Below are 18110 nucleotides of genomic sequence, written 5' to 3' on the forward strand. Positions count from 1 at the left end.
CTGTTATCCACCATCTCTTGTGAGCAAGAGGGTTTTCTCGCCGAGCAGCAATAGAGATGGCGGGGTACCTCAGACAGTCCTCTGCAGCAGTGTACCAGGGGAAGTGGTCCGTCTTCTGAGGTTGGTGCGGACGGGGTCTCTCTCCACTCAGAGCCATCCTTCAGCAGATAGCGGATTTCCTCGTCTTCCTTCACCGAGAGAAGCTCCTCTCTGTCTCCGCATTAAAGGCTACAGAGCCGCTCTGGCCCTAGGCCTTAAACTGCGGGGAGTGGACATTTCCACCTCCATGGAAATCTCCCTCCTGATGAGGAGTTTCAAGAGGTCTTGCCCACCCAGGGTGGGATGTGTCTCTCGCACTTAGAAGTTTGACTCACAGACCCTCCGAGCCGCTCTGAGAGTCGATAGACAGGGATCTGACCCTCAAGACTGTCTTTTTGCTGGCCCTGGCATCCGCGAAGAGAGTATGGGAACTTCATGGTCTTTCCTTCGATGTTAAACACACGAGGGAATGGGGATCAGTGATGCTCAATTTCGTCCCGGACTTCGTAGCAAAGACTCAGAACCCTTCGGTCCCTGACGACTGGTTCGAGTCCTTCACGACTCCCCTCCCTGAAGGACTTCACTGACATACGATGCGGATGAGATGCTGCTTTGTCCTGTGAGAGGGCTACAGCGCTATCTGAAGAGAACTCGCCACTCAGGCCAGAGTGTCAACGCCTCTTTGTTAGCACCGGGGTTACCAAGAAGAGGTGTCCAAGAACACTATCTTTCTGGCTTTGTGGAGGTATTGGTCCAACCTTTGCATTCCACTATAACTTCTTCGTGGCACAGATGCTGAAGGCAGGGGTTTGGGCCAACCAGACCACCTTTACCTCCTTCCTTCTACCTTCGGGATATCGCCCACAGGTCCTTTGGACACCTTTTCCTTGGGACCCGTGTGGCTGCTCAACAGTTGTGTAGCTTACCCAGCTCCCTCGCCGGACAAGGTAGCATTTCATCCTTGTGAGACTGCATTAATGGAAGAGTGAATGAGAGTGTGACTGGCACGGACTGGCTTCTCTTCCTCCTTTTTTCTCCCCTTTTCCTGCGGGCAGAGGGCGGCGGTCGTCACTATGCTGGACAGGATGCTGATGCAGGTAAGCTACACGACTGAGCCCCGTCCTATCCCTTTCATTAGGGATAGGAGCATTTACCGCACTCCCCAACAAGAAGTACAGGGGTGGGGGGGGGGGGGAAGTTTACGCCAACAACAGACAAATCAAAGACTTTATATTTGGCTCTTGCGTAGTAACTAGTTCTTGCTTGCTATTCTGACTCGCAACAACTCATATATTTACATTTTGTAACAAGTTTTGTAGAAGTAGAACAAGTTAATAATACAAGTTAACGAAATCAGCACTACAACAGTTCTCCCTACTACTGCAATTTGCGAGATGAAACTCTACTTGCATGAATATATGTATACGAGTATATGATATGCAAGTATCATAAGAGGTGTCATTTGTCGGAAGGGTGAGCTGGACATAATCTTTAACGTAAGGTTTCGTCTCCCAGTTCAAATCTCTCCCTCCTGGCTTGAAAAGCCTAAGCAAAATTCCACCTTCCTCTCCACGATAAACTTCAACTTCACGTGGCTTATGGCTTCGGGCTCTTTGGGAGGGGTCGAAGGTAGAATCTTATTTCTTCTCTTGCCGACTTCACTTGGCCTGCCAGTGAACAATTTAGAGCTTTAATGCTTCGTTTTCTCGTTAATAGATAAATTAGAAATCAAACTGGGAACTGTCTTATAGTATATAAGTTATATTCTACTTTAAAAACCAAAAATTATGGAGAAGCATCACTTGATACTATATCTTCAAACGTTGAATCCTTAGACCTAAATTAAAAAATGATTCTGAATTAAGTACACATTTACTCAAAATTTAACATTATGGGTCAAACAATGAGGCAAATGCAATAACTGAAGTAGAGATATAAGAACATGAAAGGAAATAAATACTAAATTTAGCATGATTGGTAGGTCCTTAGTTTATATTCATATCTCGAAGAGGAGCATATGTAGCTTAGTTTAAAGGTTTCATTACTAAGCACTAGGGTAACTTAGGACTATACGCTCTAAGGCTAAGCAAATCATCTTGCTTTTTGAGTGATCACCTCGACGAATATAAACGTGGCGTTGCAAGACGTGACCATAGATAATGAACAAGAACTGCTGGAAGGTATAACCTCATCACAGAGGCAATCACGACCTAAGAAGAAGAGAAAGGACGAGGAGGAACTGAGCCGGCTCCTCAAAAGCCTCCTGACTCACTATTAACACAGGAATATAGTTTTCGATCGATCGTTGCACAATAATTGATTTTGCAATTCATTTCGTGATGTCATGGAAATGAAAAGACTTAAAATATAGACATTTCAGACTCGTCATGCCTTTATGTGGTTTGGAGTAATCCAGTACGACAATGAAAAGGTATATGTAGGCTACACAATGGTATATCATTAGACTAATGATTGACAAAAAAATGTCAGTTTACACCTATGAATGCCTCATGGCGAGTTTCTCCTGTCAAAAAATAATTGTTAATACTAACAACTGAAAATGGTCCTTACAGTATATTTTCATTATCTTGCTTTGCCAAATTAATGGTTATAACTGTCCAATATGTCTCATTCGTAAGCAATCAACGGCAATAATAAATATGGATTATCTACAAAGTACGCTCAATCACGATCATGCAAAGGAAAGTGAACTTCACTAAGGGGGAGGAGGTAGGGTTACTCTAGTTGCAAGAAACTAAACCTCCTCTCTCTCTCTCTCTCTCTCTGCATGCTTTCGTTAAAGGCAATAAAAAGATATAAACAATGTCCATTCTAAATACCACCATGGATTGAAACATCAACGTAACTCCTTGAAAAATCAAGTAAGATTTTATGAGACGAAGACCATAAATAGGGAGACCTTCAGCCTAGACTGCGTCTATTTGCTTACGTTAAAAAGCGGCTGAAAAATTGATTCAGGTTAGTCGACGGCCTCCCTTCCTGGGCGTCTCTGCAGTTGCTCTGAATTCACAGACGTGTGACTGAGGAACAAGAAGTCCACAAGGTTTAATGATTATTGGGTATTCTACAGTGAATTTTAACTATCACTAACCAAAACAGCTGACAAGTGGTCCACAAGTTAATGATTATCTGATATTCTACGATAAATTTAACCTTCACTAACCAAAACAGCGACAGGTGGTCCACAAGTTAATGATTATCTGATATTCTACGATAAATTTAAACCTTCACTAACCAAAACAGCTGACAGGTCAAAAGTTAATGATTATCTTGATATTCTACGATGAATGCAACCTACACTAACCATAACAGCTGACTTTTCCCTAAAAGTCGTACCACTTTCATAGTATATATTCACCAATGATGTATATTATCTGCTGACACATGCCTGGATAAGCAATGGGGTTAGCAAGCTCATACCAAATGAATTTGAATAGAGCAGAAGACTAAAACCCTGGGGTACCACATCTGGTATTGTCCAGAGATTAATCCCAATTTCGAGGCCATAAAAGAACAGGATGGCAGCTGATACGAAAAACGATAATGGATAAATATAATCAAATGCTAAGGGTCAAACACACGGCATGAAACACAAATGAATGTAACACTTCAATACAATAACAAGAATAGTATATAGGACTAAGAATATTGTTCACGAATTAGAAATGCAATGAGCAATAGAGTTCTTACCGTATCCAACGAAAGCAGGAGACAAAACATCCTAGTTATCAATAACCAGTTAATGTAGAAAAATGAATTCAATCCTTGGGGAGGGTTTGGTAAACAACGATTACATATAATCAGTCACAAGACCTTCTGGAGGACAGGTGTCTAGTGATTTCAAGGGGATCTCTGTCGATACTGACTAGTGACTAGTACTAGTCTTCTTTGGTGTGACTGTTCAAATATACCTAGACCGTGGCTCCACCTTTTTTTTACACAGTAATGTTAAAGAAAACCCAAAAAGGATTCTGTAAGTTTGTAACAGCGAAAAATTTATATTTTTATCAGGGTAAAACTGATGGCACTAATTTAATGGAACTTACGATAAGAAGACGAATACTTTTCGTGTTTTTAAAGGTAAAACGAAGATGAAAACGGAATTACGAGAGAGAGAGAGAGAGATACCGTAAAATTGAATTCTATAAAAGCTTTAAACTGTCACACGTTTCATATAATCGGGCACGTAGGAAAATACAGGGTGCCCCAAAAAAGAAGGGGAAATAGTCGACACGGGTAATAAGATACATGCAAGAGGTAAATACGAGACTAATGGACAAAAAAAAAAAAAAAAAAAGAGAGAGAAATAAGATGCAAAGCTCCTTACTTCAAATAATTTAATAAAATTCATTCATACGGAAGTAAGGCTAACTAAATGATTCTCTGAAAAAAAAAACAATCATTCACAATTCTACATCATATACCACATTAAGAAAAAACTATGACAGACAGACTGCTTACACTGCTTGTCAACTTCGTTGGTTGATTGAATATATAGGGCATTTATGCTAAACGCCAAGCACTGGGGCAAATGAGGTCATTCAGCGCTGAAACGGAAATTGACAGAACAAAGGTTAGTAACAATTCAAATGAACATAAAGCAAGCCTTAGAAGAGCAAAAAACATATATAATCAAATACAAAATGAGTAGTTATACGAACATTACTTTCACCATTTTTTCTAATATACACAAATACGCCGACTAAGTAACCATTCAAATGAACATAGAGCGAGACTTAGGACAGCAAAAGCAATATACAATCTAATACAAAATGAGTGTAGTTATACGAACGTACTTTTAATATACATTTTTTTAATAAACACTAAATCATTCCTCCAGACGTTTTTAATTTAGCAGATGAAAGGGGCAGAAGAAGTAAAGTGAAAAATAATGTATTTCATAATAACCACTAAAAACCTTTCGTACTCGTTTGCATATCTTAGGTAACAGAAATATTTTTTAAATGCTAAAGGACGTGGCCATTCATCCGTGCTATCGGAAAATAAATTGATAGTTGAAAAGAACAGCTACGTCCGTCAATACATTCCAGAAATATTCAATGTAAAAGGTGGGTTGTATGTGTCCACCACCAAAAAAAAAAAATAATAAAATAAATGAAACACAAAATTTGCTAGAAATGGAAAAGGAGGGATGCATGTCGCACAAAAAAATAAATAAAACACAAAACCATTAATAAATAAAAAATAATTTAAAATGTGGACTGTATATATCCTCACGAAAAAATAAATAAAAGCTTAAAATAATAAAAATGCAAAGGTGGAATGTAAATCCTACAAAAAAAAAAAAAAAAGTCGCAAGTGTGAAAGGACGAAATCCATACACACGCAAATTAAGCCACAAATAACTTCTAATATCGAGGTGTCTATACCTTGGGAATAACTCTCACCCAAGGGAAATTATAAATTGTGCTTCCCCAGCACTCGATTACATTTCCCTTGGGTGAAATAAATTCCCAAGGTTTAGAGATTATTTGGGGCTTAATTTACGTGTGTGTTGAATTTCGTCCCTTACACACTTGCGACCTTTTATTATTTTATTTCTCTTATTTAGGAATATCACGCAACCTTTTGCATTTTTATATTTTTTTAAGGTTTTGTGTTTAATTTTTTTTGTGATCTTATACATCCACATCTTAATTTTTTTTTTTTTAAGGTTTTGCATTTTACTTAATTTTTCTGACGACATACACCCACCTTTATATTTTTTTCAAGTGTTTGTTTCATTTATTCACTATTTTTTTGGGGTGGACACATACAATCCAACTTTTACCATTTTTATATATTTTTAGAACATTTTCGTTTGCCATAATTGGCAAACTTCAGTCACAACTTGTATAAGTGACAAAATTTCTACACACACACACACACAAACACACTCAGAAATTAAGCCACAGTCATAATTTAATACAGAGTTCTCTACCAGAGGAAAAACTCACACCCAGGGGGAATTGATCAAGGGCTGGGGGAAAACCACTGTCAAAGGGGGTATTATAATCAAGTGCTGAGGGGAGCAACTGATTATAATACTATTCCCCTGGGTGAAAGTTACTCCCAGGGTAGAGAGACCTCGATATTAAATGAAGCCTGTGGCTTATTTTGGGTGCGTGTGAATTTGTCACTAATGGCAAGCAATTGGTCACTATTCATGGGAAAGTGGCCACATTTGCACAAGTGACTGCAATTTGGCCATATTGCAGGGCTGTCCAGAAATGGCCAGAAGGTACGGATGGGTGTGTTTTGGGAGTCAAAGGACTTTGACTTTTGTGCACCCCTGCAATATGTCCGCATTGCAAGTGACCAATTGCTTGCCATTAGGCTGCGTCATTTTCAGTTTGAAGGAAGAGTCCATTTTACCTCCAAAAAATACCCAAACGAAAGCTATTACATATAGCCTTACCATTTAGGCCATTTTTGGGACACCCTTGTAATGTGGCCGAGTTGCAATCAATCGTGCAAATGTGGCCACTCACGTTATAAAAAAAAACTGTTAAAAAATTTAAAAGTGGGTTGTAGGTCGGCAAAAAATAAAAACACAAAACCTAGAAAATAAACTAAAAACGAAAAATGTGGAACTGTATGCCCTCCCCACAAAAAAAAAAGAATGAAAAAACAGCATTTAAACAATAATAAAAATGCAAAAGGTGGAGTGTATATCCTCCAAAAAAACACACACACACACACACACATATATATATATATATATATATATATATATATATATATATATATATATATATATCTATATATTATATATAATAAAAATAGAAAAAGTGTGTAAGTGACGAAATTCTAACACACACGCAAATTAAGCCACAAATAAAGCCTAATATCGAGGTCTCTATACCTAGGGAATTTATTTCACCCAAGGGAAATTTAATTAAGTGCTGGGGGAAGCACAATTTGTAATTTCCCTTGGGTGAAATAAATTCCAAGGCACTGAGACCTCGATATTAGACGTTATTTGTGGCTTAATTTGTGTGTTAGAATTTCGTCACTTACACACTTTTTTTTATTTATTTAGTATATATATATATGTGTTTTTTTTAGGATATACACTCAACTTTTTTGCATTTTTATTATTTTTTAAATGCTTTGTTTTTTAATTCTTTTTTTTGTGAGGGCATACAGTTCACATTTTTCATTTTTGGTTTATTTTTTAAGTTTTGTGTTTTTATTTTCTTGCCGACTTACAACCCACTTTTACATTTTTTAAGTTTTTTTTTATTCATTTATTATTCTTTGCTTTTTTGGTGGACACACAATCCACCTTTTGCTGCATATTTATATTTATTTTAGGACATTTTACGTTTGCCATAAACTGCAAACTAAAGTCACATGTGTATAAGTAACACAATTTCCACTCATACACACACTCGGAAATTAAGCCACAGTTATAATTCAATACCGAGTTCTCTACCCGAGGAAAAACTCACACCCAGGGGGAATTGATCAAGTGCTGGGGAAGTACTCTCATAGGGGTATTATTAATCAAGTGAGGGCTGGGGGAAGCACCTGATTATAATACCATTCCCTCTGGGTGAAAGTTACTCCCAGGGTAGAGGGACCTCGATATTAAACTTAGCCTGTGGCTTAATTTGGGTGCGTGTCAATTTTGTCACTTACACATTTGTGACTTTATATTCCCTAATCTAAGGCACAAATATCGTATACTGACGAATTCCTTATACATTGGGAGGAACTTAAACCCAAGGAGAATTATAATGTAAGTGTTGGGGGGAACACTTATTGATTATAATTCCACTTGAATGGAAGTTACTCCCAAAGTCTAGGGAATTCTTTATTGCACAATATTTGTGGCTCAGTATCAGGAGTTCTTCATCTTGATGTCCTCTGACTTCAGAAGAAATCGGCCAGAGTGGGTTTCCTGTCACTTCTACGAGGCTGCTTGTGCCTCTGGGGCCGCCTGTCTTATGACCTCTTCTGCCCTTGGTCTTGACGATTTCCAGGACCTCGTTAAAGAAGGCAAGGACGTCCTCCTCACTGACCTCGGATGGAGCAGTTGTTGCCTTCCTCTTTGGTTTGGGTCCCTGGAACTGGACCTTGTGGGCAATGATCATCCTCTTGATGTTTTCTCCTATCTGCCGATGACCATGGCACGTTCCTGATAGTCGAGGACCACTCTGTAGAGACGATCTCCCATCTTGGTCAAACCAGTCATAATTTCCTCTGGTTGTTCGCCTCTTGCTGCCTGTTCTCTTGGTGGAAGGGGTTTCTTCATGGCCTTTCGTATTTCGAGACAGGCGTCCTCGACATCGCTTAGTCGGCCATGTATGGTGACATAGTCTTCCTCTCTCTTGTGGACGACGATGGAGACGTTGTTCCCCTTCTCCAGTTTCTTAAGATTTCCTCCTTGGTGCCCGACGAGGAGTCCTTTCTGTTTTCCGTCGACATCGAATCGATATTTGCCTGGGCCAATTCTTGTCAGTCCTTCCTCTGTGATCTCAGCGCTGTTGACGTTGACCTCTTCAAGGAGGAACTTCAGGTGACAGTGGGCTTTTCTCACCTGTCGAGGTCTCCGCCCAAAAAGCCAATTTGCTTCTTGTCGTCTTCTTGAGGCAGAATGACATTGACTTTGAAGAGGCCCTTGACTTCTGCAGCCCCTTGTCCATTCTGGGCGAGGAGGAAACGTCTGCCCTCAAGCGGCAAATCGAACTGGTAGAAGTTGAGGCCGACGAGTTTCAGATCGTCTTCTGTCGGCCAGTTTTTGACGTCGTCGATGATTTGCGATATGATTTCGCTCAACTTCGAGGGCGTCTTCGAGCGATCCAAAGATGCTGATGTAATGTCGTTCATCGTCCTGGTCAGGTGGGAGGTAGATGGTCACATTCCGGTCCCTGTTGAGTTTTCGGATGGTAGCATCTTGTGGTCCCCTTATGGCTTCCCTAAATTGCCGGTGAACTGTCATCAAAAAGTCCTGTTTTCCGACCTCAAACAACCCTCGGGAGACTTGGGGAAGTTTGTTTATGTCGAAAATCCTGTCTACTCTGAACTGGATTTCGTTTTTATAGACCTTTTCGACATTGTTCTTGCTGCCCGTAAGTTGGACCATCCTGGAGCCATCGTTTGGGACGTACATGACGACCCCATGCTCCTGCCTGGCCATCTTGGCGAATTTGCCTCCTTTTCCGATGATCTGTCCCATGTCTAAGTCTTTCAGACACTGGAAAGTGAAGCATTTACCTTTGGTATGTCTGAGAGGGCCGCATCTCATAGGTCTAGTTGTTTTCAAGGTCTTTGCAGGGGCAGGTCGTCTTGTTCCAGAGTTTTTCTCAGGAATAACCTTGACTATGTTAGCAAACGTCTTCTCTCCTGCTTCTTGACGTCCACTCTCGTCTTCCTGAGTCGCTGGTCTTATTTCTTCTTCTTTAATACGTATCTCGATGGGAGACTTTCATTTTTCTTCTCGAGGAAGAACACGTTCCTCTTCTTCTTCCTCTGTTTCTTCCTGAGGTAGAAGAGTCTCTTCTTCGTCTCCTTTCGTAGTATCTTGTTCCGTTTGTATTCTGGAGTTAGAGGTTTTTCTTTCTTTTCTCCTCCAGATGTACTTGTCCCTCCTCTTCAGTATTATCCTGCAGCTTTTCTTCTAGAGGAAGTTGCGTTTCTCTGGTACGCAAAGCTTGGGCACAAGTCGTCGTATCATGGCTCCTTTGCCCTCCTCCTCGGGAGCCTCTTCGAAGTGTTATACCAATTATGACCTTGTGTCTGCTTTCCTCGGTAATCCAGTCGTTCTCCTCATCCTCGAGATCCCAGTCTTCTTCCTCATCGAATTCTGACTCTGAGTAGCTCTCGTCCTCCATAATTTCATCCTCATCGTAATCTTCTAATACTTCTTCGATGAGTGGGAGAGTTCGACGTTGCACAATCAAGTAGGTCGGTTGCTTAACCACAGGCTGTTTGGGCTGCCTTTTGAGTGCGTCAGCAAAACATAATGGATTTTCATGCTGCTGAGCATCCTGCCTGTGGTCTTCTTCTCTGTCTCCTGATGAGGAAGCTCTTCCATGTCGACGTCGTATCCTTCCCTTTCATATTCGTCCAGGATCTCCTGAATGTGCAGGAAGGCAATTTCCACTCTATTTCCAGCGCCCTCTAAAGAGGCGGCCTCCTGGACGTCGTCGTCGGGAAGGACGAGGCGGACATTGTAGAATTTCGTAAATTGTCGGACCTCGTCTGCTATTTTTCGAAGGATCTGTCTCTCTTTCAGGGATAGTTGGACCTCGTACAAATCCCCATCAATGAATTTAAGTTCCTTTTTCTCCTTCTGAGGAAGTGTCTACCTCCTGCAGAGGGATCACATCGACACTCCCTGCGGTCGAGGTCTGTGATTCTGGGTTGTCCTGACTCGTCCTTCCAGTTTTGCTCCGTAGTAGGGATATTGGCGATCACGTCAGTCAGGACTCTATCTTCTTCCTCTTCGTGGTCTTCTTCCTCGTCCTCTTCAGTTTCCTTCTGTTCGCCTTCCTGCTCTTCGACGTCTTCCTTTTCAGTCTCCTGGTCTTCTTCCTTGTCGTCGTCATTTGTCTCGTTGTCGTCTTGGGTCTCCTCGTCGTCATTTGTCTCGTCGTCGTCTTGGGTCTCCTCGTCGTCATTTGTCTCGTACGTCTTTTGTCTCGTCGTCTCTTTGGTCTCGTCGTCGTCTTTGGTCCTCGTCATCGTAATTGGTATTGCCGTCGGATGTGGTCCTTGTCGTCGTCGTCATAATTTTCCGTGGCTGTCGTCGTCAAATACCCAATTTAATATTCAGTGTCCCTTCGCCGCCTTCAGCAATGTCCTCGTACCTCCGAGGAAGTACGGGACAACAAAGACGCCGATGAGACACAGGAACATTTGGGCCAAAACAACAGTTGATGCAGATTGCGAAGAACCTCGTCAGCTGCCGCAGTTCCCTGGTCACCTGGAAGAGTGGTCCTCACCAAGTTCTGCAGAGTCCCGTGGCAAGCTAAGAGAGAAGGTTCCTCGTATCCAGAAAAGTTTGATAATCCAATATAATCCAGAACGGTATGCAGAGCGCGACGCACTATGTTTTCCATCCTGAAATCCAAAAGAGATTGTCGAGCAGCATCACAGAGTCGAAGCTCTTTCTCAAGAGTCGACTGCCAAAGGACGCCGCTCGCCAGTACAAGTCGCATCAGAAGCATAAATCCAGCAAGGAAAGTTCCGAACACTGATTTAATTGCTGTGGTAGAAATCATTTTGCTAAATGATGCCGAACCAGAGTGCTTTCGCCAAGCTTAGTTTTAGTTCAAGACGCCTGATCTGAGGCCGGGATTCCCGGAGTCCTGGAGCCTTTCCAGATCGCTTTTTCGGAGACTTCGTAAGTATTCTATGGAGACTCCGGACTCCAGGTTCCTTCCGATCCTCTTTTTAGTATAGTTTAATTTCTTTACGTAGAACAAACTGAACGTGCTCTGTGATATGTGAAAGCTATTGATAAATAATAATTAATGTTAATAATTGTTAACTTTATCTTGGTTCTTAATGGCTGTCGTAGTGAATTGTATCTGAGGAGGCATAATTGTGCATAAAAAGACACTTAATTTTACCCAAGTTATATTCAAGCAATCCAACGTCAATATACGCAGTACTATCAGCAGATTTAAGCAATAAAAACTGATAAAATACCAATTCAGGTTAAACTAGTCCTAAATTAAGGACTTTGCATTGAAGCCAACATATTTAATAATACACACACATATATATTTAATAATACACACGCACTCAGCTATATATATATATATATATAATATATATATATATATATATATATATATATATATATATGTATGTATATATCTATAATAATATATATATATGTATATATTATAGCGTGTATGTATGTATATAGCTATATACACATATACATCTGGATATTCCATTACCATTAGAATATTATATTACTTATAGCCTACAATCTCTCTCTCTCTCTCTCTCTCGCTCTCTCTCTCTCTCTCCGTGAATCTTTGCAGAAACAGAGGAACGGGTGGGTGTGGGTTTGGGGGCTGGGTTGGTTGGGGTGGGGCTAGGGGGATGACTGAGAGCTTCGAGCAAAATGGAATTGAAAACGCCCACCTTTATGATTTTCGCAATGAAAGAAACATTGAATATTTCTGCTCATGTGGTCATTCACTACACATGCCAATTGAGCCACAAACGACGTCTAATATAACGAGTCTCTATTCCTTGGGAATTTATTTCACCTAAGGGAAATTACAACTTGTGCTTCCCCCAGCACTTCATTAAATTCCCCTTGGATGAAATAAATTTCCAAGGTATAGATATTAGGGCTTGTGCCTTGTATGATAAGGCGCCCTATGAGGTAATGTTAGTCTTGCGATATCATGACTGCTAAGTCGGTTGGTATTGCACTTCCATATTCGTGGGAGTGTCTTGGGGTTTGTAGATCACTTACGAAGTCGGTATTATGTTCTTGGTTATTACGACGAGTGTTAAACTCATGATGATGATTCGGTGAGGAGGTTCTTGTAGAAAACACGAAGTATAAAAATATATATTCTTCTGAAGTTTTACATGGTGAAGATCAGATATGATTGTACAAGTCTTCTATGACGATTAGCTTGATCGCTCTGCCAATGATGATGGGCTACTTCTGTTCTCTCTACATGATAAAGCTTAGGTGAAAGATACAGGTTTCTAATGACGATAGCTAAACTCTGTCTGCTTGTCTACCATCTCTGTTACAAGTTATGAGGGAACAGACAGTAGTTCGAACATATGAACATACTTACAAATGACATAGTTGCATACGAACACACAATCGAATGAGACACGCTACAGATCACGTTGGCCGTTTGAATTATAGGTCGGGGTAGTTGTCTCAAGCAGGGAGCTTGGACTGTTTCAAAAAAACAAATGAATGACCACAGATGACGGCATGTTATCTAGCCTACATACTTATTGTATACGTCATCTTTAGCGTCTCTAGTCTGATCACATTCCTGCAAGCAATCTGGTTGACCTCTTTAGTTTTAGTCTTTTATATATATGGACTAACATTCCATATTTTTATTATGTAAACACTTACATTGAGCTCGGTCAGCTACCAAAACCAACTACTGAATATTACTCAAACTTGACTTGCATTTGACTTATAGGAGTGTGATATAGACACTATGTGAATATATATATATATATAAGTAAATAAAAATTCATTGTGTACATGAATTGATTCAAAGTAATAAAATATAAAACAATGATATTGGTAAATATAGTGATCACGTGATATATAATGATACAGTTTTTCACTCCATCTCAATAAGATACATATGCTACAGAAAATACTAATGTACTCTGATAATTGCATAGAATGAAGATAACATGATAAAAATCATATTTAACTGATAAAAAATTTCATATATGAATTGATAAAATTATTAATGTTTATGCTGATTGATTCGTTGATTTTTATGCTAACTGTTATATATCGATGTCATAATCCATATACTAACTTCATATATAACTGCAGATATTGGTAAGATAAAAAGGTAACAGATTGATTATAGGCTACCTGATTTGTTTATACATATGTATATGGATTCATATAATTATGATAAATATATGTGCACTTTAAATAGATTCCTATTGCTACGCAAATATACATTCCATTATTTATGATCATTTATATATGATTCCTAGTGCGTACACGCAAAATATATTTCCGATTCTGTTATCTATATCATTTATATATAGGATACATGATACTTTATATAGGATACATGACCGAGGTTATACTACTTCACATTTAACTAGCGTTCGAACAACTTTTCGTCCATTACACAGTTCCAGACAACCACCTATAGCCAAATGAAACGGCCTATTTCACAGGGTTAAAACAAGGGGAAAATTTGCCTGGGCGGGTCCAACGTTCTATTTTGCGCTCATACTTATTCTCTGCATCCTAAGCTACACGATTACGTTCGCGATGAATAAAAAAAACATCCCCAGCACGAGTCCTTCGCCAGCAAAGTAGAGTTGAATATCCTTCGGGTCGTAATTGTCGGAAGTATGTCCCCTTTGTAGTCGATTTCCACAGCCGCCGGAGCATTCCGCATTAAAACGAGATTAACGACGGGATACGGTGTCGGTCGAAGAAGTCCATGATGGTGCTTATTCCTTTCACATTGTAGGCGGTTGTTACTCGACTGCCGTCGTCCGCAGCGACGAACCAATTTTTTTTTTTTTGAAGTTGCGATGTGAAACTCTCGTACTGCAGGATACTGTAACAGGTTCCATTAATCAGCCTGCAAGTGAAATTATACTTGTCACAAGGGCAAAGTAAATTCAGACGACATCCAAATACAGGGGAGGAGAAAGCCATTTAGACCAGACTTAACCCACATGAATTCGCTGATATTTTGGAATTCAAAGAGTCCGCTGTACAAACTTTTTATCCATGTCATTAACAATGAGTGAACCTATCCAGGTCTATGAGGACTGTAAAATATCCATAAATTATAAAAAATAAACAGATATTCAATACGAATCCCAAAGAAAATTCGATATTACTGGTAGTAAGTTACTAGACAAGAAGTGTGAAACGGAGCTATTTGTAAGATTGCCAGGCAACATAAGAGTCAAAAAGAGAAGATTAACTCATGATTCTGTATTTCTCTATGCTAACTGAAATTAAGTTGTGATAAAAATCTGATACCTATGTGCCCTAACAAAAGTTTCATATTCAATTTTCCCGCGCGCATCCTCTGAGGTTAATTTAAAAACATTATTAATAGGTAGGAGATGCAACGAAAAAACCCCCACTATGTAACTTTAAATAAAACTAAACTTTGGGTTTTTCAAGAAATGTGACATTTTCCCACATGGAATGTTTTACTTGAATTGCAATAGGCTAATGTTGGCAAGTAAATATATCATATACATATCTTGATACTTCTAAATGTCTATGAGGTTCAGAAAAAAATTAATCCATTTTGTTGTTATAGAAATTCTATTTGCTTATTTTGTTATTAATTTAGACACGTCTGCCTCGCCCATGAGAAGTTTGGGCTAGGCATTCCTTTCTCCAGTCAATCTGCTTTGCAAGCAGAGACGACACACAGATGAAGCTGTGTAAGCAGATTATTGAGGTTAAAAGGAACAAATGCTGATACGGCAATGATGACGTCGTCACTTGGCAGGAGATTGCTCTCAGCCAGCTAAGAGTTACGTTACTTTTGCTGTAATAAATACGACTTTAGGATAAAATTTTTTGTTTTTTAATACTCGACCCACATGAAAAGAATGTCTGAAAAAAAAAACAGTACCAAAATTGAACAATAATATTAGTTTCATCCTTGGAAACTGCAATGATTATGTTAAATTAAATATTCCTTATTGCAAACTAATGAAAAAGGTTTTCCATACAAATTCTATATATATTATTAGCCCTGTATAAGATTCATATAGGATTATTCCATAGATAAACATTTTCACTTCTAGAACTTCCTGACTTTAAAATCTCTTTTATTTTATTTTATTTATTTATTTATTTATTATTATTATATTTTTTTTTTTTTCATTGACTACGAATATAAATCACCGGGACAGACAATATGTCAGTAGTTTGATATGTGTTTTGAACTTTTAGCTTATTTGTCATTACTAAAGCGTTTAAGTTAGAGTTCAAATCTTTACGCATATGTATATTTGGATATTTATTAACCTATGGTAACGTTTTGCTCATTGATTTTATCGTGATTCCTTTTTTATTATAAATTGTAACCCTTCCGACTTCTTACGGAGTGTATTATATTGACTCCACTTGTATCCATATTTATTTTATTTTTTTATATTTATTTATTTATTTATATATATATATATTTGATAAATTAATGGTTGGCTTGAATATGTGGAAAAGTGTTCTAGCGGCGTACCGTATAAGGCTACTTGCGGCATCAATTCTATAGATACAAGATATAAATGATAAAGGTATTTAAAACCGCGAGAAACCGCTATTAATCCAGTTCGGATCCAACATCACGAGTTGTAACTCGTAAGACATTGACACTTCCTATTTAATTATCCGTTATTCTACCAAACCGATTGACTCTGGGTGATAAAATCATATTATTGGTTTTCTTAATGGAAAGGAATTACACAACATGTTAAGGAGATTATTATTGATTTACACCACCCGAGTCACATTATCATGTGTTGAATTCCATGTTTACTGATTTAGCACTCATAAATATTCCTAATGCACTCAATTGCGGTAGTTTGTTTTTTTTTTAGTGCTATTACTTCTATAACGTTAACGTCAAGGAACTACTTAACACTAAGAAGTGTTTATTCCCTCTGTCAGACTCGTAATTTCTGTAATAATTCTACGTATATTCTTTCAAGGATTGATTTGGCACAGGATAGGCTCCTAAACTGACAGGTGTCTTAGTGTATCCCTTGTTTTCATGACACGTGTTACAATTAGTATGTGCTTTTTTATATCTGTAAGCATTGTAGGCCAGTAAAATAGTGATTTGGCTTTCTGTGACATAGTAGGGAACCCTGGATGACGGAATGCAACCAGTTTATGACGATTGGTATGAAAGAGTATTACTACTACCTGGTCGTTAGTCACCTGCTGTGTTTCTTCGGGTTTACCTCGTCACGGACCCTACATATAATACTACATTTGATTCCATAATTCTGATACACATACTTTAAATATACTTTTGCTTTAGGGTTTCTGCTCGAAGTGTTTATGTTTGCTTAGCCGCTGACCCTGTTTCCGTTCGAAGTGTTTATTGTTTTTGCTTATTGCTGCTGACTCTGTTTCCGTTCGAAGTGCTTATTGTTTTGGTTATGTCTGTTGACTCTTGCTTTGTTCAGTTTTGTAACAGTTCTGCGCTCCAACCCAGATATTCAATGCTCGCGATCTCTTGGGTTAACGAATTTTCTTGTTTAGATACGGTTTTAACAATAGTCACGGATGTTTCTATATCTTTTAGTCTAATTAATGGTTCTTTGCAGTATGGTGCGGGATTGCGGGATAATGCGTCAGCTATGATATTTGCTTTCCCAGGTAGATATCTTATCTTGGCTCCAAAGACCTGAATGATCATTTGTCACCGAGTTCCTTTTGGACTGTGATTAAAGCCTTTGAAAAACTCGGTAAAGGACTCATGTTCAGTAAGGACTTTATCAGGATAGCCATAGATTATGAACTTAAAATGTACTAGTGTTAAAGATACCTAGCCCTTCCTTGCCTATTACTGCATATTTACTTTCAGAGGGCTTTAGTTTTCGTGAATAAAAAGCTATAGGAAAGAACCTGTTTATCATATTACTGAAGTAGTACTCCTCTTACCCTTGGTCTGAGGCGTCTGTTGCAATAAAAAAATTCCTTATTTAAATCAGGGATTTTTAAGTTAGGTGAGCTGCATTATTCCGCTTTTAAGATATCGAACGCCTGTTGATGCTTTTTAGACCATAATAAATCTACGCTCTTCTTCGTAAGATCTGTTAAAGGAGCTGTCATGATTGAAGAGTTACATATTTACATACGATTGTAATACCCACTACAGCGCCAAAGTGCTGTATCCCCCTTTTACGTTAATAGGTACCGGAAAGTTGATGAATAGCCGACACCTTACCATGGACTACTTTAAGACTTGACAAGACACATAAAACCTAGATAAACATGTTCGGTTTTAAAAAACTCACATTTAGATATTTTACTCTGAGATTATTTGTCTTTGTCTCTGTAGCACTAGCTCTACTTTATGTGAATGTACTTCTAAGGTATTAGAAAAGATTACAAGATCAACCATATAAGCATGTAGGGTATCCCCTAAAAGTCTCCAAACACTATATTGTAATTGGGGTGCAACGTAAGCCGGAGGCATACGTAAAAAACAAAAAATTGATAATGTCCCCTGAGTGTGCTGAAAACGGTGTATGAGGTACAATCACTTAGGTAATGGTATCTGGTAAAAGCTTTTAAGTAAGTCCAAGTTGGTGCAAAAAAAATTTTTATTCTAACCTAACAGAGATAAGATGTC

This window comes from Macrobrachium nipponense, chromosome 10, assembly GCF_015104395.2.
Source record: "Macrobrachium nipponense isolate FS-2020 chromosome 10, ASM1510439v2, whole genome shotgun sequence".
NCBI classification, from domain to species: domain Eukaryota; kingdom Metazoa; phylum Arthropoda; class Malacostraca; order Decapoda; family Palaemonidae; genus Macrobrachium; species Macrobrachium nipponense.